This window comes from Dreissena polymorpha, chromosome 4, assembly GCF_020536995.1.
Source record: "Dreissena polymorpha isolate Duluth1 chromosome 4, UMN_Dpol_1.0, whole genome shotgun sequence".
NCBI classification, from domain to species: Eukaryota; Metazoa; Mollusca; class Bivalvia; order Myida; family Dreissenidae; genus Dreissena; species Dreissena polymorpha.
Genome location: NC_068358.1, coordinates 142,762,960 through 142,788,901, shown reverse-complemented (window position 1 = coordinate 142,788,901; position 25,942 = coordinate 142,762,960). Strand labels below are relative to the sequence as shown.

At 35.6% G+C, this 25,942-nt stretch overlaps 3 long non-coding RNA genes across 3 annotated transcripts; all 3 read left to right on the top strand.

Annotated features, from left to right (window-relative positions):
* Positions 1-5,323: 5,323 nt before the first annotated feature.
* Positions 5,324-9,835, top strand: LOC127877652 (uncharacterized). The gene is made up of 2 exons (XR_008048514.1): positions 5,324-5,470; positions 8,217-9,835. It is a non-coding gene; the product is annotated as an uncharacterized LOC127877652 (long non-coding RNA).
* A 4,980-nt stretch (positions 9,836-14,815) lies between these two features.
* Positions 14,816-16,291, top strand: LOC127879396 (uncharacterized). Its single transcript, XR_008049045.1, has 2 exons — positions 14,816-14,950; positions 15,898-16,291. It is a non-coding gene; the product is annotated as an uncharacterized LOC127879396 (long non-coding RNA).
* A 1,904-nt stretch (positions 16,292-18,195) lies between these two features.
* On the top strand, positions 18,196-22,348 carry LOC127879555 (uncharacterized). The gene is made up of 2 exons (XR_008049145.1): positions 18,196-18,491; positions 21,429-22,348. It is a non-coding gene; the product is annotated as an uncharacterized LOC127879555 (long non-coding RNA).
* Positions 22,349-25,942: the final 3,594 nt, after the last annotated feature.

Sequence of the window (25,942 nt, the reverse complement as noted above, 5' to 3'; positions counted from 1 at the left end):
TACTCAAATACGTTTAATTATGGGAGGCCATGATATTTGAATATTCGATATGTCTAGGGCCAAGTAAGTGACCAACATATATGTGGAAGGGTTTACGTCAATAACTTTTCTTGACGTAAACGATATTGACACAAAAAGGACTCCATAATAGTGGGTTGTAAATAACGTCTCTTAAACACAGTGTACCAACCAGTTAAACAATATTTTGACTCAACGGTTAATAGAATCAAGCTTGACTTTATCACTGCCGTAAATGAAAAAAAAATGGGGCTCTCGAGATGAGATTTTAATGAATATTAGCAGAGTAACTGGTCGAACTGATACACTTCTGATATCTTTGCAATCGCTTAAGCTCCGAATCGATGTCTTAGAAACGTCACAACGTCCATCAACTGAAAGCATCAAACAAAGGAACCACGGTTTACAGCAGGAAATCTCTCTCTCAACGAATATATTTAAGCACACTTGTGTGGCTATAGAAATATTTTGGAATATATTATTTTCGAATATGGATATATATGGACCACTTAAGAACAAAATGGAATTCGTCTCCATTGTCATTTAGATCGTGTAGAGTGCATTTTATATCTTGTATAGGTACATATATTTCAGACCGATGTCAATAATTAATTTGTGGGACGATAAATGTAATTTACCAGTATTTTTTTTTATTATCCAACTGCCTTTTATATGCTGATTTTTCAAAAGTAATTTTCATTTTCCTGTACACATAAGAGACGTTAAGTTTTCTAGTACTGATCGCGAAATACTAATACAGATATCGCGAAGAAGAGCTCTTAGCTTTGAGATGAATGTTTGTAACATGACCGAGTGAGGATATAACCTTAGTTCATTTAATTATACCAGATGATTGCAGTATAAAGCGTATCTGTAAGGCCCATTTTAGACAAGAATTATTAACATTAATGTTAATTAACCATATTAATGGTATTTAACATTCCATTTTCTTGTATAACAGTGTGAATCTGCAAAACATATTGTATCATTCTAATATATATTTCGATAAATAATGGAGATCTACCCAATTCCCTTTAAAATGTAAAAGCATGCATAGACGGTTTTACATTAAGAACTAATTTACAATACTTTAAGTGTATTCTTCCCAAGTATCTCCGTCATCATAACCCCAAATTTCTAAATTTAGTGGTTCTTTGTTATTCTTAATTACAGACATTAGTGAATATAACGTTAACAATCCTTTTTCCGCTAGTGTTTTCATAGCTATAGCGAATGACCCACCGCTGGTAAACACAATCCTTAGATAGTTAAACGAGTTAACGACCTCAACCTATTTGTTATTCTAAAACCATGCGTCGTTAACTCTTATTCTCCTCCTTTTCTAAAGATCATTACTTTAGTTTTTCCTATATTTACTGTTAAATTCCATTTTTGACAATATGAATGTAAACCTTTAAGTGTCTTGAGTAAGCCGCCTTTAGATTCCGAAACCATTCCTGCGTCGTCGGCGAACAATAATACAAAATAACGCTTTGATAAATATTGATACCTGCTTCGATATTTTCTTGTAATAGCATCTCAATATAATTTAGAAAATGCGAAAACAGATCTCCTTCTGAAATAATCCGAGGTTGCTATTCAAAAATTAGACAATTTTCCTTAATTGTTTACACTAAGTGTAACTACACTTAACATTGACCGTTAAACTGACAGTAATTTCCAGCCAATTGCTAAATTTATTAGTTAAGTAGCAAGTCATATGTTCACATTATGCAACTGTCGTCAAAAGTGGACTAAAACCAGGGATCATGAGACTTATACCACTTAGCTACAGTTTCTCAAGTGAGCATTGAGGATTCTCTGGGTTTTCTTGTTACTAATTACTAGTTCATGTTAGTCATATCAGTCATATAGGTGTACTATTCAGTCGCAAACTAAACATGTCATTTAATCATAGAAAAGACATGGCCAAGGTTTTCATGTTGTATAACAGTGTATTATTTCTTTGTATAAGAGAAAATCAGAATAACTGTTTGCGTCGCACTTCCGTGTTTTTATCGACACTATTTGTTGACAGACCCTGAAATAATTCCGGTTGTAAAAAAGGAGTAAGAATATCGTATTGCAAATAAATAGTTACCTCCGTCATAAAGTCGGACATGATTGTCTTAGACGTGAATAGTGTTCATTGTAAATTTTAGTAAGTAAATATGCCATGAGACATTTAAGACTTTCACATTAACTTACAGAAAAATCGTAGATAGGGTAAATTTTCGATTTGATTTACCTGCGATAAAACTTACTTGACCTCAAAAAAAGAGCTTCATAATCCAAATTGGAAAAACCTGAATGGCACCGATATAAGAATTGCGGCGCTGTTGTTATAAGCCGGTTTTTGGATATGTTAGAATAAAAACCAAACACATCTACAGTTACATTAGCAGGAGAGAAGTCTTACAATACCACGCTACCATTAACCAAAGGCAAGTGACACTAGACAAAAAGCAGTAGAGATAAGACATAGAGCAGTAGGACCAGAACAAATTTACGCAGCAAAACACATACAATAATTTACTATTGTGACGGCCTTTCATAAAAACTGTCAATGCGCTTCGCGGTCGATGCAAGTTCGTTTGTGTCCACGCTGAACAACGACTCATCAAGATTTTGACAATTGTTGGCGAAATTGGGACACGGTGATCATAACCTACCGTTGTACACACATTTCAATATGCATTAGTCACACGTGCCCGGCTAGGTTGTCAATAAGTTTGGCTGCTAAAACTTGAGCCGCTTACATTGTCTGGGAAGGTAATAGTGATATAACTTAAATAAGCTGCCATATTCATAACCCCCGTAAAGATGAATACATAAACAGAGTATTGAGTCCACGCACTTATGTGTTTCCAGGCAAGCTTATCCGTACGTTGTTAAAAACATTCAATGCAGAGTAGTCGCCCTTGAAGAAATTGGGGTCACAATGGAAAAACCAAACATATCTAAAAAAAATAGTTGCGGTAAAACCTTGAACATTATCGATAATTTTCACAGGTAATTTTCACTGTTTGAAACAATGAATTATTATACTTAATTCACTGATATTTCTATAAAAACCACCGGAAAGCATACACAAAATATGTCGGTCGTCCCTACGTTTCAATATAGTTTTATTATGCCTTGTTTCACTTTTTAATTACATGCATCTTAATTATCATACCTGCATTTCTACATTTGGCACATGTTGTTATTGCATTGGCATCAGTGCATATATTATGAAGTTTATGGAAAGATCTTATTATTTTATTGAATGGTATGCATTATGTACAAAGGTCAAAAAGAATATATCAATGTTTGTTTATTGTCCATCTTTATTTCTGTTTGGACTAATAAAAAAATCTGTACAAAGCAAAAGCTATTTTTTATTTTAAACTACATCCAATCAATGCAAAATTGCATACATGTTTGGGGCTTAAGGCATCAAACATTAACCCCTCATTGCCAAATAGCATCACCTATAATGTGCAAGCATCTGCAATAAACCCCATGGTTGGCAAGAATAAACAATACAGACCAACATGGCAATAATCAACAAAAAAGCTAAACGGCTTTTCGATGCCACAATGCGGTCTCACAATTGCACATGCGCAGTTTTATATATAGATTCCCCATGCCATATATTTACTTTAACTTGGTCGTATAGACAAACAAGGATTCAATGTGAAAACAAGAGGGCCTAATGCCGCAGATTGTATATAGTCTTAGAAAGTATAATAACAGATTTAAGTGTCCGCAATATACATATAAAATCAAGTAACCCGAAGGTTGGGTGAATTTTTCCCCATATGAAAATCACCATAAAATGCCGAACACAAAATATAAAATCCTTACCATTGAGGTTGCAGCTGATAAGACGTGTACAGTTCACTGTATACGTCAATTTAAATTAAGAGACCCTTGTGCCGTGGTTAGTTTTGCGACCAGAGACATGATTTGAACAATTGTAGTCGAAGATATCATGCTGTGTTAAACACAAAATATTAAAAATCTGACTATTCCGATTTCATGTAAGATTTCTCAAGCGATTGACTGTGCAAATGTAATAGTGCATTCCTTGACCGTGGTCAGAGTTGATCCAATTGACCAATCTCCACGCAGAGTTGTCGTTCCGTGCTCTCATATATGTTCTCTGCCATCACACAAAAATACGCCCAAATCTGAAATGATTTTTTTACTTCGCATTACGGAGTAAAAAATTCGTGGAAAAAACAGTGGATTATAATAAAAAAGATAAAATTCTATCGATAATCATTATGAATTCGATGATCAGTACGTATTTCAGCAAAATAAAAATACTTGGAAATAAAGAAAGAACGTGCCAACTAATCGAAATAAAAAAAACAATATGTCCAGTAATATTACAACATGTTAAATTTTAGTTAACTAACGTATTTGAGAAAATTCAAATGTTTTAAGAGTCGGATGCCAAATGGACACTTGTTTTACCGATCATCTCAAAGACAATGGCACTTCGATTCCAGATTACTCGACACTTTTTACCAGATACAACACACTCTATTTAGTGAATCAGAAATGCAGAATTCGCTGTGGAATACTGTTATAGTAAGCAGGCAATCAATAAAAATGTACGTACTGACGTAAATTAAAAACGAATAACCGAAACATGTTTTTATCCCTTTGGAATATGATAATGATTTCGTATAAATGTGATAGACACACGTAAACAAATTCGATATGCCTAATGAGTACAGTCTTTATGACCATGAATTTTCCAGTTTTCGAGACACCCAACAGCTGGATCTTCGCATAGTCAATTGACCAAAACATGAAAAGGCCCCTTTAAAGGCTCTATAAAGGTCACAAATCCAATTATTATGCATATCAACTGGTCTAATTTTTACCGGATTTCAGTTACTCTTGCATAAAAACTTCTAATAACACAGCTTAGGTACAACGTTGTCAAGAATTATGGAAGATAAACCCGTTTCATAATTGGTAGATGTTTCCATTTTTGCAGCTAACGTGATGTGTAGCCTCAGAGCGTTGACATATGACATTATTATTATGTCCAATAGCATATATTTATTGTTTTTGATAACCTTTATAAATAAAATATGAAAAAAATATTTAAAAATCTGTAAATAATTACGTATCTTCACCTTTATAGAGCCTTTAACACTAACCGACCGACGTTTTTTTAACCGAAAACAATTTGTTTCGGCCTAACCTAGAAACGTGTTAATTAAATCTTACGATCATATCCCGAATGTATTGTGAATATGATAAAGTGTGCAAATTTCGATCGATACAGTAAATACTTCAGATAATAACGCAGAGACCCGGGAGCAGAGACACTCACCCGTAAAATATTCATTGCACTGTATCCCCGCACCTGTTGTGACGCATATAAACGGTGTCGAAGTAAACAGTGTAGTTGAAACATCATCGTTAAATTTATGGATTAAACTGGGAAGTAAGTGCACTTTATTTTTTTCCTGTGCAACATATTTTAATATCATTATTATAAAGATCATTGCTTTCGCTGTACTAGTATAATGCACCTTTGTAAATTCATGTTAAACAGACGAATCTGTAATGGTAGATGTAATACCAGATTGTTAGTCATATATGATAAGACAAAGACAGTATGGTGATCCGTATGGGTATTCCGATTGTATGCATGTGTGAAAGAGGCGTCTGTTTGAGAAGCATATACTTGTATATCTTGTGTTCGTGTTGTTTAGTGTTTTTATAAAATTTGCGAAAAGAAGTGGTGGTGGTGGTGGTGGTGGTGGTGGTGGTGGTGGTGGTGGTTGTGGTGGTGGTGGTGGTGGTGGTGGTGGTGGTGGTGGTGGTGGTGGTGGTGGTGGGTGGGTGGGGGTGGTGGTGGTGGTGGGTGGTGGTGGTGGTGGTGGTGGTGGAAGGGGGTGGTGGTGGTGGTGGGTGGTGGTGGTGGTGGTGGTGGTGGGGGGGTGGGTGGTGGTGGTGGTGGTGGTGGTGGTGGGTGGTGGTGGTGGTGGTGGTGGTGGTGTAGGTGGTGGTGGTGGTGGTGGTGGTGCGTAGTAGTAGTAGTAGTAGTAGTAGTAGTAGTAGTAGTAGTAGTAGTAGTAGTAGTGGTGGTGGTGGGAAGTAGTAGTAGTGGTGGTGGTAGAAGTAGTAGTAGTGGTAGTGGTGGTAGTAGTAGTAGTGGTAGTGGTAGTAGTAGTAGTAGGAGGAGGAGGAGTAGTAGAAGTGGCAGTATTAGTAGTAATAGTAGTAGAAGTAGTAGTAGAAGTAGTAGTAGCAGTTGTAAAAGAAGTAGTAGAAGTAGTAGTTGTAGTAGTCATAGTTGTAGTAGTTGTTGTTTTAGAAGTAATAGTTGTAGTAGTGGTAGTAGTGTTTGTTGTTCATGTTGTTGTTGTTGTAGTGTTAGTAGTAGTGGAAGTGGTAGTAGTGAAAGAAGTAGTAAAAGTGGTAGTGGTAGTCGTAGTAGCAGTAGTAGAAGTAATAGTAGTTGTAATAGTAGTTGTAGTAGTAACAGTAGTAGTAGTAGTAGTAGTAGTAGAAGTAGAAGTAGTAGTAGTAGTAGTAGTAGTAGTAGTAGTAGTAGTAGTGGTGGTAGTAGTAGTAGTTGTTGTTTTTGGTGTTGTTGTTGTTGTTGTAGTAAAGCCTGGATGTTTTTATTCGACAGTCGAGATAAATATTGATAAACGTACTTTCATGAGGGATTGGCCAAATGGAATCAATTATATTAATTGTTTGATTACTATCTCGGACAACACGCTCACACAATTAACCATCGCCGAAACTTTAAGTGAGAGTATACAGTTCTGGGTATATTTTGTCAAAACAGAAAAATAACTAGAATGAACGTTCAGAAGATTGTATGCGAGAAAATCACCACAAATAGTGTTGTTGTGCACTTGAATATAATTTCTTAGAACAGTAAAATAATCATGCCTGTACGAAAAGACAAGCATGCTACTAGGAAATCCATACGTGTTTGTACATTTGGTCAAACGACTCACATTTTTTGGTTGAGCAATAAGTACGATAAAACGTATGTGACGTCCTTAATATAATCGTTTTGAATTGTGTTTAAGTAAACAACATCCGATGAATGGAAAGTATATAAGATAATTAATATATTTTATTCAACATTTATCTTTTATATCCATGCATCCGTATTAGATATGATAAAATGTTGATATGAAAACCGTATAGATGTGTAGTCGCTATAATGTGTTAACTTCCGGTATCAAAAGATCTACCGGGTACATTTAGTTGCGCATAGCGAGCGTATATGAGAGAACCTTATTAATAATTTAGCCAAAGCCGTGGAAGATCCACATGTTTACTGTTCTTTTAACTTGTGTTTTATTAATAATCACACTCTTACAAAAAAGCTTTTATATCACCATAATTTGAACAACAATACATTATCCAGTGGGTTAAGGTCAGTGTTATATAAACCACATGTACATTAGCTGAAAACCAGTTTTCGAGTAACTACTATTGAAGGAGTATTTGCCGTCGATTTGCAGTTATTTTGCCAAATAATGTAGTTGTCTGCGAAACTTACACTTGTCATTAACAATGAACACTTGTCATAAACAAGTTTATTATACCCCCACAAACGAAGTTTAGAGGGGTATATAGGAGTGAGCTTGTCTGTCTGTCGGTCTGTTAGACGGTCGGTCCATATTCAGTGTCCGCTCTCTAGTTCAAGTTGTTTTCATCCTATCTTCACCAAACTTGGTCCTTTGTTGTAAATGATGATATCTTGGTCAAGTTCGAATATGGGTCATGCCATGTCCAAAACTAGGTCACTGCGTCACAGGGTCACTTAGTGCGTTTTAAACATTGAGCATGGTGGCCGCTGTTTTTTTGTGAAGGCAACATGCAAATTATTCTGTGTCAATGTGGCATGTGGAGGTATTCGTCACGTCTGTGACAAAGCTCTAAATTTTATTTATTTTTTTCCACAAAATTCAAGGAAATCATACGTTAGTGGTACGTAAGTGATACTTAGTGACTTATACTTATAGTATATATTAACTTAATCGATGGCGTTTCCTGTAAACGTTCCATTGGTCGTGGTGTTTGTTATAGGATTGGTCTTAAGTTCAAAAGAAGCATAGTATAACTTTTTTCCGGTCAATTTTATATTGAAAATGAATTTAGTTGGAATAAACGTGCTTGGAGAAAAATGCATCAATGTGGTTTTCTAATGTTTTTAGTTTTGCAATCAGGCGTGATGACAGAGGTTGTCGTAACTTCACAACCGGAAGGCGTGGTTGCCCCAAGTAATGTGCAATTGTTTGAAAAGAACGAGCAAACTACAGGCGTCACTGTGTTTGAAACCAAAGAGCAAAAGAAGAGGAAAAATGTTGACATGTATACCACAAGTGACGATAGCTGCCTTCTGTGCCTCGCATGCTGCTGCTTCTGCTGTGCGGACAACAAAAGTGGAGGAGGAAACGACGAGTGTTGTGATTGTGGAGACAGCAATTGCTGCGATTGTGGGGGTTGTGATTGTGGGGGATGTGATTGTTCAGACTGCTTTGGATGAGACGAAAAAGATATGTTAATATTTGCTTTCGCTAGCTACCTCGGCCAGGATAAGCTCAGGCATGCGGATAAATATGAGCTTATGTAAGATGGTTATTGTGTTGTGATGGCAATTTCTAAGGCCAACATGACATGAGCAGTATGTAGTGAAATTAAAAGTGGAAATACGCCAACCAAAAACAAACAATCCTTATTAAATTAAGAATTTAAAGTTATATTGCAGAAAAATGGTTGTCTTAGTATATTCCATAAGCCTTTAACAATAAACATGTGTGCATACTTTATCATTAACACAATTTGGATAAAATACTTTTTTGTGATTGGTTCAAATCCTGGAAAATTTATCAAAATGAAGAATAGACAATGTTTTTCTAGTCTCTGCTATAGCAAGAGAAGGATGTAGTCTTTTTGCCACGAAGCTGTCCATGTTTATATCTTTTTTGACCTTGATCAACAGCCAATAAAATGTTCTAGACAATTGTGCTACTGAATTGAAAAAATGAATAGTATATAGATTCAGCAAAGTGTTTTTCAACGATGCTAGCCGATGGTTGATCTTGAAACTATTGACTCTCATATATGAGTCGCGTTCTGAGAAAACGGGGTTTAATGCATGTGCGTAAAGTGTCGTCCCAGATTAGCCTGTGCAGTCCGCACAGGCTAATCAGGGACGACACTTTCCGCCTTAACTGGATTTTCGTGTAGGAGAGACTTCCTTTTAACAAAAATACCATACAAACGGAAAATGTCGTCCCTGGTTAGCCCGTGCGAACTGCACAGGCTAATCTGGGACGACTCTTTACGCACATGCATTATGCCCAGTTTTCTCAGAACGCGACTTAGTTTGAATAACACTACATAATCACGTGGATGTGGGTCATTTTTCGGCGGAGCTGTCTAACCCAGCTTTTCACTTTACCTGACCTTTGTAAGTGTCCAATAAAATTTCCCGCGGCTAGATCCGAATGAATACACTTCATTTATTCCATTGGCTGATTTGAGCATAATTTCACAGAACATCGGCAACACGATCGCGTCTTTGTAACGATGTTAAATGCATGTTCAGCATGAATCTACTTTACTTTTATAAAAAGGCTTGAGGGATAGAACAGTTTTACACCCAACTAACGACATCAATACAGTTTGTGTGTGGCCCTTTACATTTAGAAGATTGTCAGCGCCATAGCGTTTGTACTTAAAGGCTGTGTTCTCATATTTAGTTATTACGACCGTATTGCATGCTTTGATCACGCATATTTTAGACCATATAAAATATTGTTGTTCCCTATCCTGAAATTCGTTTTGACCAAAATATGTTCAATTGATTTCGAAACACCGAAAAAAACATGTAAAAATACAAAGCTTTAAACAAACCGTCGTTCCAGCAGTGGAATCTTGACCTCTTTTTAAAGCATTGCATTCCATCTCGCAAGGTATAAAGTTCAGTTCCCGGTCAGTACATGACTCATTATATAAACTCTATCGCGTTAACCCGGTGAACATGACCAGAAATATCTTTCTTGCAGATATTCGGGGATAATATTATGGTATGTGAATAAAATATTTATCGGCGTAGCTGTTCAACGTCACTTTTGACCTTACCTGACCTTTGTAAGTGTCCAATAAAATTCAAATAAAATTTCCCGCGGCTAGGCACGAATGAATACACTTCATTTATTCCATTGGCTGATGTGAGCATGCCACCAGAACATTGGAAACATGACCGCGTCTTTGTAACACTGTTTTTACTGCGTGTTCAGCATGAAACAATTTTATCTCTAATGAAAAGGCTTTCACTTCTTTATATTGATAGATAGAACAGTTTTACACTCAACTCTTGACATCAATACAGTTTTTGCGTGCACCTTTCATTTTCAGAGGATTGCCAGCGCTAGACCGTTTGTACTTAAAGACTATGTTCTCATATTTAGTAATAACTTCCATATTCCTGTCTGTGTACTAGTATATCTAAGTTCATAAAAGTATCGTTTTTTTCCCTATCTTGATATTCGTTTTGGCCAAACCATTTTAAATTGTTTTCGAAATTGAACATGTAACACGTAAAAGTATAAAGTTTTCAACAAGCCGTCGTACCAGCAGTAGAAGGGTGGCCTCACTTTAATGCATTTCATTCCAACCCGCAAGGTTTCAGGGTCAGTTCGCGGCCAGTAAAATAATCGTTATATAATATAGACGCTATCGCGTGAACTAGGTGAACTGGAATTTTCTTTAGACCAGAAATATGTTAAATGAAGATATTCAGCGATATAATTAATGTATGTCAATAATAGATTCTTAATGTGTTTTCAACAATACCACGATCAATATTATATTTGATTAATTAAAAGAATTATCCCACCATATGGGCTAATGTATTAAGCATGAGCGCGATACTGTTAATAATCGAATCAAATAGCAATGCCCGACAAACCACTAAAACAGGCTTGTTCGAAGAACGCGCGTATAAATATTTAAAATATGTACGGATACTTCGCGTGTGGCCGGTTGACTCATATGTTTTAATTTCACTTCCATTCTTCTTTTGGTTTTCTGTTTTGCATCTATAGGTTTATGACCAGCAATATGCAATATATCCGAAAAACCTCTATGTCTGTTCGAAGAACGCGCGCATAAATATTTCAAATATGTACGGTTGATTCGTGTGTGGCCATGGACTCGTATATTTTTATTTAATTTCCATTCTTCTTGTGTATTTCTGTTCTATATCTATAGATATATGGTCAATAATATCAAATAATGCTAAATAAGCCACGAAATCTGGCGCAACGTAATTGATTTGCATGTGATGATGCTAAGAACTGCGCAGAAATAGGCATTTGCTGTCTCATTGATATAACTCTTTATCTTTCATCAATCACAACCACATTCAACGCCGTATATCTTTTTTAAAAGATATTTCTTGTTATTTGTACAACCTGTTAACAAATTGACAACCCGTTTTCGACAAACCACTGTTGTTATGGTGTAAGCAATACTAATTTATAACACAAATTTTCAAGAAATAAAACGTAAGTTACTCATTCCAATTGGTATTCATACTTACTTAATCGATGGCGTGACCTGATTAACGTTAATTATTAATGGCCTTAAAATGAAGAGAAGAAAGACGCCGCCGTGTTTGGGATCAAAGAGCAAAAGAAGAAGTGGAAAAACGTTGACGTGTTTATCACAAATGACGATAGCTGCCTTCTGTGCCAGTAGTAGTAGTAGTAGTAGTAGTAGTAGTAGTAGTAGTAGTAGTAGTAGTAGTAGTAGTAGTAGTAGTAGTAGTAGTAGTAGTAGTAGTAGTAGTAGTAGTAGTAGTAGTAGTAGTAGTAGTAGTAGTAGTAGTAGTAGTAGTAGTAGTAGTAGTAGTAGTAGTAGTAGTAATAGTAGTAGTAGTAGAAGTAGTAGTTGTAGTAGAAGTAGTAGTAGAAGTAGTAGTAGTAGTAGTAGTAGTAGTAGTAGGAGTAGGAGTAGTAGTAGGAGTAGGAGTAGTAGTAGTAGTAGTAGTAGTAGTAGTAGTAGTAGTAGTAGTAGTAGTAGTAGTACAGTAGTAGTTGAAGTAGTTGTAGTAGAAGTAGTAGCAGTAGTAGTAGTAGTAGATGACTGAACATGGCGATAACAAATCTCATTACTTTAGTGTGAGCCGCGTTAATTGGGAACTTTTCTTCTGAACAGAGGTAAATTACATTACAATCGTCTAACACTTTGTCGTTCATGTATTCATTTTTTAATGTCAACAAATACATTGTTTTTAATTCCTCTCATATTTGCGTTTGTACGCACAACTATTTGGGTATTGTTTCACACACAGTAGAACTAATTTATGGTCATATTCAAGTTAAGTATATATTTTGGCCTTTAAACTCCAGTGCACACTCATAGAAAACTCAAACTTACACACAGGTTTAAAACGAGAAGAAAACTAGGTACCCATTTTATGAATACAGTATAGGTGTATAGTCGCTATTATGTGTAATACGAGATCTACCGGGTACATTTAGTTGTACATAGCGTATTATGAATACACCTTATTCTCAATTTAACTAAACCCGAGGAACATACACATGTTAACTGTAATGTGCACTTGTGTTTCGTCAATATTCACAAACTAACAAAATCTTCGAGGCCACCTTATTTTGAACAACAATTATATATCCAGTGGATTTAGGTAAATGTAATTTGATCCAAATGTACATCAGAAACCAGTTTTCGAGTAACAACTAGTGTCAGAGTATTTGCTGTTATTTTGCCAACTAATTCATTCGTCTGCGAAACTAACACTTGTCATTCACAAGTAAACATTTATCAAGACCAATTCTAATTTATCTAATATAGACATTATATGCATCTTTTGACGATTTAAAAACCTGAAAATTATAAAGCGTTGCAACGCGAAACGAATGAATAATTTGGAGAGTTCTGTTGTTGTCGCTATATTTTGTGAAATTACGATGACTGCTTATATATAGTATAAAATACATCTGACTTTGTATGCGGAAGAATGGTCGAGGGTCTAAGTCGGAGACTTTTTACGCCAGGACTCCAGGGGTTAGTGGTCCGAGCCCTGTTGAGGGTTACTTTTTTTCTAGTCTAAATTGTATTCTTGGTTATTTACTGGAGCTTTTTAGAGAAAATGTTTACATTTATTAACAGAAAGCATTTAATGACAAACTTCAAAACATGCCAAAATCTGTGAAAAGGCCCCTTTAAACAATAGATATCTTTTAAAAAGATATTCGGCGTATATCCTTACTTTGAAATGAAGGTAAATTGACGTTTCTAAGTTATTTAACTAAAAACAACTGGTTAAGTATTGTTGAGTTATTTTATCACTTAAAGCCGGCCGAGTTGATATTTCTCACAACGATTTGGTTTTCTCAACTGACCAGAATTGATCAGTATTCGTCAGATACATTCTAAAGCTTAGCTCTTCGATACTGATTTTCGCAAAAATTGTGTCAAAAAATGCCAAAAGCATAAAAAATACGAACCCTAATCATGTACATAACGGAATCCTCAAGACTATTATTAACCTGTGACGTATACACGCTTATGGTCATGTGAGCGCCAATTTGACGTGAATTCTACTTCCGCGCTTTTCCAAACAAAGACAAATTACTCAATCACAGGTGTTGGGCGCGTGGCCAAGTCACTTAAATAATATCAATGTGTCTTAATTCTTTTCTTTCATCATTTTTACCAAAAAAAGTTCTAATGTATTCTATATATACAGGATAGGTATCTCTTAACACTGGAAAATTACCTACATCAACATGTTTAAGCCATTAAGTGCCTAAATGGCGGTCGATTTTCGTAAACTATGTACCATTTTGTTGGGAAAGGTTGCCTCGTGACATAAAATGACCACGAACGGCTACTTGCCAACATAAACTACAAGAAAACACTTCTCGAACTCGTAGAAATGCCAAACCGGCTCTCGTCTGACCGAACGTTCAGTGCCGATTTTTACAAGAGTAAAACTATCGCAATATCCCAGCTATGGAACACACATATATATATGCGGAATATATATATATATATATATATATATATATATATATATATATATATATATATATATATATATATATATATTATTATTTTTGTCAAAATGATGAAAACTGTTGTTTTATGACATATGGATAATGTTTAGGTGACTTTGCCAAGCGCCCAACACCTGTGCTCCGAGTCTGTGCATTTATTTTCATTCTTCAGGCGAGCCCATGCCTCGAGCGAATCACGTGGTTGTACATGTGACCCGCGCGTGTTTTAATTTAGATCATTTCTGTAAATTGAAAAGCCCTATCTTTGTACTGATTTTGGGCATTTCTTGACCGATTTTGACCAAATGTTCTGCTTCTTTGACATAAATACCATCATATTTTGAGTCATAATCACTTTTATACGACACATTCCAAAAATTGGAAAACAAATCCAACATCAACCCGGCCGGCTTAGTCGAATATACACCGTATGAAATGTTTTTTTATGAATTGCACGTATATTAAATCACATAAAAGTGTTCGTAAATACAAATTTTACTACGTGAGATCACATCATAAGTGTCCTCACATGTTTAATTATGAATTTATTTCTTCAACATCAAACATATGGTATGTTGATATTTGGTTAAGACGCAGTTTACTTTCCACACATTTCATGGGGGGAAACATGGTTCTAAGTGATCTCATAGTTTCAATTGATTTCCTGTATGCAAGGCTATATAGAAAAACAACATACCGGTAACTGTTCCTTTTCATGAGGAAGTTATTATCTTTCGTGTCATATCCGAACAATGATGGTTTGTTTGCATTTTATGATGACTGAACATGGCGATAACGAATCTCATTACTTTAGTGTGAGCCGCGTTAATTGGGAACTTTTCTTCTGAACAGAGGTAAATTACATTACAATCGTCTAACACTTTGTCGTTCATGTATTCATTTTTAAATGTCAACAAATACTTTGTTTTTAATTCCTCTCATATTTGCGTTTGAACACCCAGCTATTTTGGTATTGTTTCACACACAGGAGAACTAATTAATGGATATATTCAAGTTTAGAATACAATTTAGTCGTTTAACTGCCAGTGCTGACTTATAGAAAACTCAAAGGACCTCACAGTTTAAAACAAGCAGAAAACTAGGTACTCATATTAAAAAGCATTTTCAACCATTTGAGAAGGTGATTTCTTAATACCGTATATGTGTATAGTCGCTACTATGTGTACTACGAGATCTACCGGGTACATTTAGTTGTACATAGCGTATTAAGAGCGAACCTTGTTCACAATTTAACCAAACCCGAGGAACATATACATGTTAACTGTAATTAGCACTTGTGTTTCGTCAATATTCACAAACTAACAAAATCTTCGAGGCCACCTTATTTTGAACTACAATTAATTATCCAGTGGATTTAGGTCATTGAAATTCGAAACACATGTACATTAGATGAAAACCAGTTTTCGAGTAACAACTAGTGTGAGAGTATTTGCAGTTATTTTTCCAACTAATTCAGTTGTCTGCGAAGCTAACACTTGTCATTCATAAATTAACATTTGTCAAGACCAATTCTAATAGTATGTTTTTACACAAATCTCAAGGAAATCATGCGTTATTGGTACGTTAGTGACTTATCCATATATCAGTATTTATATTTACTTAATCGATAGCGCTTCCTGCATTACTTCAATTAATCGCGGAGTTTATAATCGTTTTGGTATTAATTTCAGAAGAAGGATCGTATAACCTGATTCCGGTCAATTTTACGTTGTAAATGAATTTTGTTGGAATAATCTTGCTAAGAGAATAAAACAACATTGTTGTTTTCGAATGTTTTCAGTTTTGCAATCACACAAGATGTTAGAGGTTGTTGTAACGTCACAACCGGAAGTGGTGGTTGCTCCAAGTAGTGTGCAGTTGTTTGATAACAACAGTTGTTTGATATCAACGAGCAAAATACAGACGCCACCGTGTTTGAAATCATGGAGCAAAAGAAGACGACGACAAACGATGGCGTGTATATCACAAGTGACGACGCGTATACCACACGTGACGATAGCTGCATTATGTGCCTCTCGTGCTGCTTCTTCTGCTGTACGGAACACGAAAATGGAAGCTGAAACGACAATTGCTGTGATTGCGGAGACAGCAATTGCTGTGATTGCGGGGACTGTGATTGTGGGGGATTTGATTGTGGGGACTGCGATTGTGGGGGCTGTGATTGTGGGGGATTTGATTGTGGGGACTGCGATTGTGGGGGATGTGATTGTCCGGTCTTTAAAAAAAAAAGATTTCTTCTTGTAAATGGATCATCAAACCACGATACTTTGCAATATAAAATTGCAAAGTCAAGTCACACTGTGTTATTTATAGCAAACCGTTGGTAGTCTTTTCTGGCTCCATACGGCACACATGTGTGTCTAGATTATTATCCTTTCTATCACAATACAAGACAAATGGCATTTTCCGATAGGTTTTATAGTATTTTCTTGCCCTAAAATTGGTGTGAATTGATATCTTGATAGCAATAGTGTGTAATCAACATATGGCGTTTATTAATAGTATATTCCGTCTCCCCCTGACGATTTACTGACCCAGAGCTGAATGTCTTTGGATGGAATTTACCTGAAATCCGTAATAGTAACTGGGCAAAGCTGTTTGTCCTCATCTCCCTACACTGAACAGTGTTACAACCTTTTCTACAAAGACGCGGTGATGTTGCCAATGTTCTGTGTGCATATGCACACATCAGCCAATGGAATAAATGTGTATTCATTCGGTCTTTTGACGTTATGTAAAGGGTCATCTAAGGTGAAAAGATGGGTTAAACAGCTTCGCCGAAAAATATGAGCCATTTTGTAACCATTTTTAATGTCTTCAATGCGATATATTGCATGTATTGTTTGTTGCATTATTTAAAACGGTTATTACACTAGCCCTTGCTTGAATGTCCCGTTTAAAGCTGTCGTCAAGATACATGTTACATGCACTGTAACTCCAATATAAGGCAAAAACCTGAGTACCGGTAATTATAACGGACCGCGAAATAAAAAAAGTTAAATGCTCATATATTGCATGTTGTATAGTCATCGCATCATTTACCAAATAATTTGAATATACACTCTGCCTAATTGAAAACATACACCGTTTTATAATACCATACAACCACAAATTCAATTTCAAAAATAAACATTTTCAGGGCTCACACACAAGTGAAAATGTGTTTTGATGCATATTACTGAGTTTAATTAATACACTTAACTCTTAACCTGCTATGTATGTAATAAATGATACGCCTCAATGTTTTTGGTGATGTTTCCCACAAAGATATTATTACAAAAGGAAATATTATCTTGTTTTATATTGACATGCAAACATTTAAAATTATCGGGTTCAGCATAACCCAGCGTTCTAGCACAAACATTTTTTTTCAAACGTTATTTTAATTTGCATGATATCAAGTTCAGTTCGCAGTCAGCCTGTCTTGAGACCGTTTCTGATTGTCTGAATAAGCTCACGACATATGCCTCTATACAATTAATAACAGACTGACTTTAATTGTATATCGAGAAGTATCGTGGTTAGACTTTTCATCTACAAAACGCGATGGGATATAAATGTGTTATTTGAATGTGTGGAAATATGAATGCTACGTAACGCAACTTTAAAGAACAACCTGAAATAATATGCCATGCCAGGATACATAAACTATGATCTGATAAAGTATCATTTATATGTTCATACTAAAGTGTACAGTTTGAACATACATGTATATTTTCATATATTAAATGGAGATTTTCTATATGTCGTATTCTATAGATACTAGCATTAATTTAATATGCATATAAAAGTGCATATGAAATGTGACTTGTCCTGTCAATTTACATTATATACACAAATATGCAATACACTTCGTAACAAACATAAGCGACTAAAAATAGAAAGAAAAAACAATTTTACACAATCTGAAGAAAAATGACTGTTACTCAAATATATAATAAACATGACATGAGGTACTTTATTACACTGTGCGATAGAACAATAACGAAGTCGGCTGTTTTCAGAACCAACATTCCACAAAGCGAGTTTTAGGATTAAAAATGCGGGTATTTTGCCGCATAGGCGAAAGTTTTCAGTTGGGTTTGGGATTTGTTTTGCGAGAGGAAGTTGCCGTTAAACGGTGGATGTTAGCTAAACATCGTGGTTTTAAGTGATTTCATAGTTTCACATGATTTCCTGTATGCAAGGCTATAGAACATCAACATACCGATAAATATTCTTTCTCATGAGGAAGTTATTATGAAAGAAGGAAGAGTTTATTTGGAATAAATAGGCTTATCCTCTATCTCAAAAATCAAACCTGGGGATGTTTTTACGTACGATAGTAGAGATATACTTTTTCCTCCACACAATTTAGCATCGCCGAAACTTAAAGTAAGTATTTACTATCTTATGTATTATTTCTTAAAACAGATAAAACAATATAATTAAATAAGTGCATAAAACTGAAAAAGTGATACATGAAAATAAAGACAATTATAGATAAAATTGAAAATAATTGTCATTTGTACAATGGACAACTCATTCATGTAAAAAGACGTTATAAGAAAATCCACACATTTCTTGAAGACTGTTCATACAAAACTTTCACATTTTTAGCTCACCTGAGCACAATTTGCTGTTGGTGAGCTATTGTGATCGCATTTTGTCTGTCGTGCAGCGTCAACATTTGACTTTTTAACACTCTAGAGGCAACATTTATTGTCCGAGAAAATGGTTCCGATTTGTCGAAAAACATGCTGCCATGGGGCGTGAAATTTTTCCTGACATCGCTATAGTAAAAACATGTGTTAACCCTCTAGAGCCCACATTTATTGTCCGATCTTCAAAAAACTTAGAATATTTTTCCTAATGACATATAGGACTAGTTCGACAATGGTACCGTTTTGTCAAAAAACATTACCGCAAGGGGCGGGATATTTTCCTTATATTGCTATAGTGAACCTTTTTAACATTCTAGAGGCCACATGTATTGTCCAATCTCCATGAAACATGATCAGAAGATTTGTCCCAATTATATTTTTGACGATTTCAAAAATGGTTTCGGTTGGTTGAGAAAAATTGACGTCAGGGGTGTGGCATTTTTCTTTATATGACTATAGTAAAATCTTGTTAACACTATTAAAGCCACATTTATTGTTCGATCTTCATGACATTTGGTCAGATTATTTGTTACAATTATATATTGGATGAGTTTTAAAATGGTTCCGTTTAGTTGAATAACATTGCTGCTAGGGGCTGGTCATTTTGTCCTTATATCGCTAAGTTAAACCTTATTAACACTCTAGAAATCACATTTGTCGTACAATATTCATGAAACTTGGTCAGCACATTTGTTTTGATGGTATCTTGGATGAGTTCGAAAATGGTTCTGGTTTGTTGATAAACATGACCGCTTATTGTTAGGGCATGTTTTCTTATATGGCTGAAGAAAACCTTTTTATCACTATTAATGTCACATTTATTGTCCAGTCTATATTAAACTTGTTAGAACATGTTTTAGCTCACCTGAGAACAATGTTCTCATGGTGAGCTTTTATTAACGCCTTTGGCCGTCCTGCATTGCGCGGCGTCAGCATTTGCCTTTTTAATACTATAGATTCTACATTTATTGTCCGATCTTCATGGAACTTGGTAAGAAGATTTGTTCTTATGATATCTTGGACTATGTTGAAAATGGTTCCGGTTGGTTGAAAAACATGGCGCCAGGGGACGAGGCATTTTTCCTAATGTGGCTATAGTAAAACCTTGTTAACACTTTAGAGGCCACATGTATTGTCCGATCATCATGAAACTTAATCAAAAGATTTGTCCCAATGACATCTTGAATGAGTACGCAAATGGTTCCGGTTGCTTGAAAAACATTGCCACTAGGGCCGTGCATTTTTCCTTAAATGGCTTTTTATGGCTTAAGCTAAACCTTGTTTACCCTTTAGAGGCCTAATTTATCGTCCGATCTTCATGAAACTTGGTCAGACAATTTGTCCCAATGATATCTTAGACGAGTTTGAAAATGGGTCCGGTTATTTGAAAAGCATGGCCTCCAGCGGGGGGGGGGGGCAATTTACCTTGTATGGCTTTTGTAAAACAATCTCAAAGTCACGTGTAAAGTCCAAGCTTCATGAGACCATTTGTTGTAATGATATTTTGGGCTACACAGAACAGTTTCTTTGTATCTGAGGTGAGCGAATTTCGTCCTTTCAGGCCCTCTAGCTGTAATGATATCTTGGATTAGTTCGAAAATGGTTCTAGTCTTTTGAAAAACGTTGCAGCCAGGAGTCGGGGCATTTTTCCTGATATGGCTTTTGTAAAAACTTGTTAACACTCTAAAAGCAACATTAATTATCATATATTCATTGTACTTGTTCTGGAAATTTGTTTTTAATGATATCTTAGATGAGTTTGAAAATGGTTCTGGTCTGTTGAAAAACATTGCCGCCAGGGGGCGAGCAATTTGTCCTTATATGTCTATAGTAAAACCTTGTAAGCAATCTAAAAGTTACATTTATATTTCATTCTTCTTGAAACTTATTTATTTTTGGGGCTTCATTGAACACGTCAGTTTCTTGTATCGCATGTGAGTGACTTTGGGCCTTTCTGACCCTCTTGTTTAGGTCGGAATCCAATTCGAGAAATCGTGCTGTTAACGGCATTAACGTTGCTGTACTTAAATTTCGTTCAACAGAGGTAAACAATAAAAGAAAAAAATAATTAAAGTTAACATTGCTCGTTTTTATTCATGCATACATTTGAGATCAAATTAAAGTTTGATGTTAAAACCGTATATAGTCGTTGATATGTATAGTACTATATATTGGCTATCTCAAGATCTATATTGAGTGGTGCATAGCGTATTTGAGCGGACGTGCGCTCGTAAGATGACTGTTGACCAATGGTATACCATTCAATGACGTAAGTGCTTGATGACCGATCTGTGTTTTGACCTTTTTCGAAACCTAAAATAATCCCGCGGACCTACACATGTTAACTATTCCATGCACATGAATATTCACACACTGACGAAAGCTTTTGGGTCACCTTTGTGTGTTATTGCACTACATTATACCGTGGGTGGGTGTCATGTGTACCACATGTATTGTAACGATGTTTGCAGTCAGTTGGTAGTTATTGTACAATATAATCCAGTTGTCTGCGAAACTAAAACTGTTCATCAGCAAATTTACACTTGGTATGGGCAAGTCTTATGTTTAATTTATAACACAAATTTTAAAGAAATCATACCTTAGTGGCTCATGTCAGTTGGTATTCATATTTACATTATCACTGCTTGTCCTTTTTGTCTGTTTCCAGTTCTTCAAATAAGCAAGATGGCAGAGGCTGTAGTAACGTCACAACCGGAAGTGGCTGTTTCCCCCAGTAACGTGCCGGTGTGTGAAAAGAAAGAGCTAAAATAAAAAGAGGAAAGACGCCGCCGTGTTTGCAATCAAAGAGCAAAAGAAGAGGAAAAACGTTAACGTGTATGACACAAGTGACGATAGCTGCCTTTTGTGCCTCGCATGCTGCTGCTTCTGCGGTGCGGACAGCGAAAGTGGAGGAGGAAACGACGGGTGTTGTGATTGCGGAGACAGCAATTGCTGCGATTTTGGGGGATGTGATTGCGGAGACAACAATTGCTGTGTTGTGATTGCGGAGACAGTCATTGCTGTGATTGCGGGTACTGTGTGGGGGGGGATTAGGTGGTTCAGATTGATTTGGATGAGACAAAGAAGAGGTGTTAATATTTGATTTCGCTCGCTGCTTTGGCCAGGGTGCATTCAGACATATGTATAAAAAGGTTCTGACGTATGTTTATTATGTTTTGGACATTTATAATCAAGCAAACCTGACATTATGAGTTTATAGTAAATTTATGAGTGGTTGCTGTACACCGACAGAAACACTCCTAAGCATATTAAGAGTTTAAACTTATATTTCACAAAATAGTTGACTTATTATAATAATTTAATACATATAACGACAACGGTGAACACTTGGGCAATGCCAACTTCGAACACAGTGACATTTTGACACACTTTGTAGAGTTCCACCATATTATGTTACTCACCAAATATTTAACACCTGACCGGTGTGTTTTCAAATAAAGTGTCGTTAATTATTGAGTATTTCAGTCTATATAGATCTTGTAACCACTGGACCCCTTTGAAATGTGCTCTGTTATGTATCTGCATGCATACCTTTATGTACACTTATTAGACCACCATGCGCGTTGCTGTGTCTGTAAATTGATCATAGAATGTTGTTTTTGTTTCAGAATATCAGCTATTTTGCTAACCCGTTCGGCACTTCGGTAAACTGTGCATGTTTCAACAAGATTGTAAACACACCACGAACAAACGAACAAAATAAAGGCTCGGCAAGCCTCGCCGTTATATTATTCTAAGCCTTGCCTGAAATATTACAAAAATATCAGGCAGTAACCTGTTATTCTCTATTTATCTGATTTCTCTTGTGTACCAATTGATGTTGTTGGTGAAATTAACATAGACCGTGTATTAAAATACCTTTTGGACATTAAACGCGTCTATTCGTAACAGTCTAAATAATAAAATGCCTTATGACGTATAGAAAAGTAGCATTATTTTCATAAACATTTGATTTTTGCCTATTACTATGTTTTTAAGTATATTATATGATAACTCATAACATGTTGTATCAACTCTGGTAAAATAAAATCATATTAAACAAAGCAAACAATTTGATAAGAAGATGTTATATATTCCAGACACACAAAGCAACAGAAACAGCGAATAACGTATTTTACAAATATTAGGCGCAAGTGCTCATAACGTCATTCTAATAAGACGTCAGGCGTCAAACATCATTGTCATTTGTAAAAAAAATAAAATGCAGCGTCGTAGCGGTATTTATTTCTCATTATATGTCTCAAAAAAGGGACATAGAGGTATGATAAACAGAAAAACAGGCTACTGCTCTATCGTTGTTTAAGCTATAGCCGAAGCATATTTACTATTTAAGAAATTAAAATAAACAAAAGTTACGTTTTTGTACGGTATATTTTATTGAACAAAACATATGTAAATCTCTAAAAAAAAATCCGCATTGTCACCGAATTATGAAAACCAAGTATGTGCAATCTTTATTGACCTGAACATTTTTAACGGATTGTACGAATTGAAACCGAAGTTACATAACCGCAGCTATTGATTTATATTCGGGCTTTCAATGTATTACCGCGGTTACATAACAACAGTAAAATCATTTTTAGATGTTTTGGGAATGTGTACCTGACCTTAATGTGTATCGCACGCCTTTTTTTCAGCTTGCACGTCTAACAAAGATTTTGACCTTTATCAACAGCCAATAACATGTAAGAGAAATTCCCGCAAGTTGACCCGAATGAATACTATTCTCCTACTGGATTGGTCAAATTTAAAATTATTCAGAACCAGCATCATGTTTGGCAAAAATGCTAGCCGTATACTTAGCTTGAAGCTATCGTATCACATATAGGAATAACGACATGGTAACACAGTTATTCACCCAACATCTTAATCATTAGAATGTATGGCATCCTTTTATATTAGCCAGAGCGGCTGTGTTCTTACATTCAACAATTATTTTTGTATTGCATTATGAGCACTTATATATTTTTTCGTTAAACTATTGCATTCCCTTTTGTTTTTCACCTTTCGTACTAACAAAATGTAATGTGGTATATTTGTATGACATACACACATGATTAAAATAAAAGGTTTTTCATAGGCCAGCGTTCTAGCACAAACACTTGCTTTTAACGTAATACAATTGATATTCGAAATATATATAAGTCGCCTTTATAATAAACTCGATTGTTCTTCTGCATAACAGGTGTCAGCACGCTGTTAGACATTCACGCGTATGTAATGCAAACTTCAGGCGGTAGAAATGCATCATTCAATCGGATGTAGTACAAACTTCAGGCGGATGTACTGCAAACTTAAGGTGGCTGTAATGCAACATTCAAGCGGATGTAATGCAAACTTCTGGTGGATGTACTGCAACATTCAAGCGGATGTCATGCAAACTTCTGATGGAGGTATTGCAACATTCAAGCGGGTAAGGCAAACTTCACGTGGATGTACTCCAACATTCAAGCGGATGCAATGCAAACTTCATGCGGATGTACTGCAACATTCCAGCGGATGTAATGCAACTTCAGTCGGATGTACGGCACTATTCAAGCGGATGTAATGCAAACTTCAGGCGGATGTACTGCAACATTCCAGCGGATGTAATGCAACTTCAGTCCGATGTAATGCAACATTCAAGCGGATGTAATGCAAACTTCGGTTTGATGTACTGCAACATTCAAGCGGATGTAATGCAAACTTCAGGAGGATGTAATGCACAAATGTCAGATAGCTCATTGCGATTATTAAATGAGTTTTCTTGACAACATACATACTAGTATTCGCGAAAAAAAATTATTAAAGGTCACATGTTTTTGTATGCGTGCGAATGTCTGCGTCATTGATTTAATCGCTGTCAAAGATATTATCTTTTTTTTTCACACAGGCAATTGTATTAAGCTGTATGTATGTGTATATCAGTTTATCGGGTTTGTTCTCAGATGAACTTCAAACCGAACGACTATTCAACGTGAATGAAGGTTAATATTAATTATTCGAAATCACTGAAATGTCGAGAGCAGGTCGGTTGTTATATATGACTGAGAACGTTAAGAGGAAAGTTTCTTTACGGTAAGAAATGAAAATGTCTTAATCACTGTGTTTAGTGAGAACTTTATGAATGGGCTATACGTTGCAAAATGTTGATCTCTGGTATATATCATATTCAATAAACCCTGCTAACGATTGCCTGAGGCGGTTGAACTGGTGGTCTATTGATAGGTGAAGTGTATCCGCTGGCGTTGCTAAAACACACTTTACAACAAAGTTTAAAATATTTGCATATGACGTAGATATTTGCTAGTCAAATATCAGCTTTTGAATAAGCTCTTAGTTGTATGTTCTGTCCTACATCTTTTAAAACCTTTTAGGAATTCAGTCGCTTGAAAAAAAAGAAGCGCGTTAGACGTTTTAAAATGTTTAAGGTTTTGCATGTACATGTTATGTGTCTGAAAATTAGAAGAAGGAACCCTAAAATTTAAAAGATATTAAAATGAAGGATAATCCTCAACATTACTTTTCCTAATGTCTTACATGTTTTTAACGGCAATAAGGGGTATTGGAGTTCGTTGTTGGCAATGAGAGGCTTTATGAAAGTGAAAAGAAAGCTCATGCTTTAAGATACGTACAGGCTTCAACCTGAATTATGAATACTGTATAGTGCATCCTTCAACAGTAATACCTATTTGAAAAAAAAACTTGTGTCAAACTGTAAGAGATATGAGAAATTATGCAATAAACGTTGGGGGCTATTTGTTCGATCCCTCGTTAATAAACTCTATCGAATAATTAAGGATTTATTTATGGCTATATATGTATAAAACTAGGAAAGTTTGTATATGGATATATCAATATGTTGGAGGGAGTATTTATTGACGATTTAAGAAGTTATTATCCGTACCTTTATTATTTACTTTCAGCTCGTTTACGTTATTGTCGACTCAATCTTGGACTTGTATTTATTTAAGTACAATTAATTTTCTGGTTAAATCCATGTTCGTATTTTCAAAAATACAATCTCCATCAAGAACCGCCAATCTTACTTACCGGGTATACAAGTTTTTAATAGGAACACGTTACACGCATAAGCAGTTTCCGATCAATTTAATGTTGACTTTTGTTTTAATAAACACGCTAATTCCCATTTGTTCCCTATCTAGATATACTTGCATAAAC